Raw genomic sequence first — 4,841 nt, 5'->3', positions numbered from 1 at the left:
CACAGTCTCTCTAGAGCCATTCAACGAAACCGGTCTTTCAGATTTCCAGAACGGCCTGTTATAGCGCCACCAGGAGGCCGCTCCAGGAGGCCGCTTTGTGCAAAACAAGTTTTTGCACAGTACACCTACAGACTTTGTCCAAACATCACGCAAATTGGTACACAGTCTCTCTAGAGCCATTCAACGAAACCAGTCTTTCAGATTTCCAGAACGGCCTGTTATAGCGCCACCAGGAGGCCGCTTTGTGCAAAACAAGTTTTTGCACAGTACACCTACAGATTTTGTCCAAACATCACGCAAATTGGTACACAGTCTCTCTAGAGCCATTCAACGAAACCGGTCTTTCAGATTTCCAGAACGGCCTGTTATAGCACCACCAGGAGGCCGCTCCAGGAGGCCGCTTTGTGCAAAACAAGTTTTTGCACAGTACACCTACAGATTTTGTCCAAACATCACGCAAATTGGTACACAGTCTCTCTAGAGCGATTCAACGAAACCAGTCTTTCAGATTTCCAGAACGGCCTGTTATAGCACCACCAGGAGGCCGCTTTGTGCAAAACAAGTTTTTGCACAGTACACCTACATATTTTGTCCAAACATCACGCAAATTGGTACACAGTCTCTCTAGAGCCATTCAACGAAACCGGTCTTTCAGATTTCCAGAACGGCCTGTTATAGCGCCACCAGGAGGCCGCTCCAGGAGGCCGCTTTGTGCAAAACAAGTTTTTGCACAGTACACCTACAGATTTTGTCCAAACATCACGCAAATTGGTACACAGTCTCTCTAGAGCCATTCAACGAAACCAGTCTTTCAGATTTCCAGAACGGCCTGTTATAGCGCCACCAGGAGGCCGCTTTGTGCAAAACAAGTTTTTGCACAGTACACCTACAGATTTTGTCCAAACATCACGCAAATTGGTACACAGTCTCTCTAGAGCCATTCAACGAAACCGGTCTTTCAGATTTACAGAACGGCCTGTTATAGTGCCACCAGGAGGCCGCTACAGGAGGCCGCTTTGTGCAAAACAAGTTTTTGCACAGTACACCTACAGATTTTGTCCAAACATCACGCAAATTGGTACACAGTCTCTCTAGAGCCATTCAACGAAACCAGTCTTTCAGATTTCCAGAACTGCCTGTTATAGTGCCACCAGGAGGCCGCTTTGTAAAAAATATGGGAGTTTTCGATGAATCTATAATGGTTAAAATGGAGTTTGAAGTCGGGGCAGCTAAAATGAATATTAAATATCTAAATAATGAATCAAGTAACTTAAAAACTGTCTGGGATGTTCACATAAGCCTGAGTAGTTGATGAAATATCCCTTTAACGCTTTCAACCTGGCCTCCTTGATTTTGGACAATTGTCATCACAAGCAAAACGTTTCAATGTTTTTAACACATATACTGTAGCTAAATACAATTGCTGATCTACGGCAGTGGCTCAGGGGTAGAGTGGCCGAATGGTAACCGCATGGTTGCCAGTTCGATCCCGCGCTCCACCAGAGTTAGTGTCGAAGTGTCCTTGAGCAAGACACTGAACCCCTATAATTGCTCCTGATGTGCTGGTTGGTGCCTTGCATGGTTTCCCCCATCGGTGTATGAATGTGTGTGTGAATGGGTGAATGTAATGCACAATCTATGTAAAGCGCCTTGGATAAAGGCGCTATATAAATGCACCATTTACCATTTTACCTACAAGCTCACAAATGTGTCGCGTGGTAACACAACGTTTGTGCAACACTGTCTGACGAAAAACTATACAGTCCATCGTCTCTGTCGCTTTACTTACTTACTACTACTTTTCAGGATCCAAATTAAAAAACATTAAAAACAGGCAGATCTACAAGCTCAAAGCGCGTCGCTTTGCGAAACGTTTCGAGCTTGTGGATCAGCTACTTTTGAGGCTTCTGTGTGACGTGTAGTATGATCAAGTAGGACATAAATTTCCAAAAAAACAACAACACAAAAGGTTTGAATATGAGGAGATATGATGTTTCTGACAGACAGCAACAATAAACAAACCCAAAACTTATATTGTTGTCCACTGGGAGAAGAGACCCCAATTATTCCGGCCTGCTGAAACCCAAACAGCCGCGGTGTCAGTGGAGCACGGCGGCGACCACACACACACACACACACACACACACACACACACACACACACACACACACACACAAATTATCTGCAACCGGCCCATTGAACCATGTGTTGTCACATAGCTGCCGGGACTTATGTGCCTATATTTACTCCATCTCTGCACCGCACCCCACCACCCTCCTCATGGCTGGGGGGGGGGGGAGGTGTTGGTAGTGATGATGGGTGGAGGTCGGGTGGAGTTGGGGGGGCAGTGTTGCCAGATGTTGCCGAGAGAAATAAGCCACCGGGCCTATGAAAAACAAGCCCACAATAAGCAACTATTCAACAGGGCAGGTCGATCAAACTTTATAATGTTGTTCTTAACCAGTGGTTTGGCCAATGAAGGACCTGACTCAATCTGCATATTGTATAGAAAATGTTTCAGAAACATTAAACTTTTTCTTTATTCTCATATAGCAACAACGCTATCAGAACCCGTAAGCTTGTAGATCTATGGTTAAACTGAAGCAAGCCCAAACAAGCAACTACACTTAAAAACAAGCCCTCCTAAAAATGTACGCCCAAAGTCGGAGCTTGCGGACCTGCCACTCTTGATGCTTTTGTGTGACTCCGTAGTATTATGATCAAGTAGGGCGTAAATAACAGAAAGTGCTCCTTCAGCAGCCTTTGCTTCTAAATCTCGCCGCTCTTGCGGCAATAGTTGAGTCTTTTCTCACTTTGGTGGTCCCCCAAAGGTTGGTGCCCTGTGCTGCAACACCTAAAGCCCTTCCATTAGGCCGGCCCCGGGGGGGTGTGTGTGTGGGGGGGGGGGGGGGGAGGGGTTGCACGTTGGACCCTGGGGTCAAGTTCTCCCCATCTAGGAACAAGGCACAAAAATAGCTTTTAGCGTTGTTTCTAATTACGAGTGATGGGCCGACTCATTAATCCCTCCCTATCAGCACCGGACAGGCAGGCAGCACCAGAATAGAACCTGATCTTAGCGCTGCTGCACGCTTTGCCTCCTCTCTCCACTCCAGCCAGCACTGCATCATGGACCGTATTAGGCAACACGCTCCCAGACCTGAGAGGAGGGCCTACACCTTTAACCCATTAAGGCCTGTGGTTCCCCGTTCTGCAAATGCCTTCTAAATCAGTGGTTCTCTCTTTTTTTGCTTTTTAATGTCACGATTTTGTAACACCATTTTTTCACCCAGACCCCCTTTCCACCGGTTGGTTCCAAATGGGAAACGGTTCAATTATTTTTGGTTCTTAGTCCATGAGCCAAAGCTCCAAAATTGGTGGGAAAAACTAGACCCATATATTAAAAAGTTTATAGGATCAATACAAGTAAATTAATACATGATAACCTTTCCACAGTAGTAGCTTTTTCATATTTTCTAATATTTTGCATGTTTTCCTACATAGTGCCTCATTTGCATATTTAAAATATAAAGTTTGTAATACAAAAAAATATTGTCTTAGTGTAAGTACTCAATTGGGGAAGTGTCATGGTGATAACAATCTAATATAGGTATGGTTTTGCACACTCAATTCATAATTAACATTCCAATTTTGGAGATCTGGCTCATGGACTAAGAACCAAAAAGAACTGAACCGGTTCCCATTTTGTACAGACAAAAGGGGCCCCGCTTGTTGCACACTAGTAGGCCATAAATGGCCAACTAGTGCGCAAGCAGAGCGCGCAAGTACTTTCGACCGCTGTAAACTGTCAAATCTCAGTATCTCTGTGAAGGAACGTTTGAAATGTATAATTATTAGATGTAACTATTTGCTACCTACCTACTTTATGCATATAAACACCTAGTATTATTAAGTATGGTTCAAGTTTCTATCTATATAAGAAATACACTTTTATCGATGTATACATATATATAAATATATATATTCTGGATCCCTTTTTAGTTTTTTAAAGAAAAATAAATCATTGATTTGTGATGAAAAAAAAAGTATATGAACTGAATTAAAATATACGTATACATATACATATACTATATAGAGTATGTAGTTGTAAGTTGATAAGCGGTATACTGTGGTTACTTTGCGCCAAAAACCGTGCCAGCCAACCCGCCACTTGATGTGTATGTAAATAAAAATAAAACAGCGGATTTGTGCCTGGTTTGCTGGGACCAGATTACATAAATGACCATATTTCTTACGTCATCATTGAGAGCTAGTCATACATATACACACCATGTACTCTGGTCCCAGCAAATCAGGCACAATTTGCTATTTTATTTTACTGATTATGTATATAGTATACGTATGACTATATAGAGTATGTAGTTGTAAGTTGATTAGCGGTATACTACTGTGGTTACTTTGCGCCAAAAACCGTGCCAGCCAACCCGCCACTTGATGCGTATGCAAATAAAACAGCAGATTTGTGCCTGGTTTGCTGGGACCAGATTACATAAATGACCATATTTCTTACGTCATCATTGAGAGCTAGTCATACATATACACACCATGTACTCTGGTCCCAGCAAATCAGGCACCATTTGCTATTTTATTTTACTGATTATGTATGTAGTATACGTATGACTAGCTCTAAATGATGACGTAAGACATACGTATACATATACATATACTATATAGAGTATGTAGTCGTAAGTTGATTAGCGGTATACTGTGGTTACTTTGCGCCAAAAACCGTGACAGCCAACCCGCCATTTGATGCGTATGCAAATAAAACAGCAGATTTGTGCCTGGTTTGCTGGGACCAGATTACATAAATGACCATATTT

Source organism: Protomyctophum parallelum (genome assembly GCF_964188405.1).
Source record: "Protomyctophum parallelum genome assembly, chromosome: 19".
Classification (NCBI taxonomy): Eukaryota; Metazoa; Chordata; class Actinopteri; order Myctophiformes; family Myctophidae; genus Protomyctophum; species Protomyctophum parallelum.
This window is presented reverse-complemented; position numbering follows the sequence as displayed.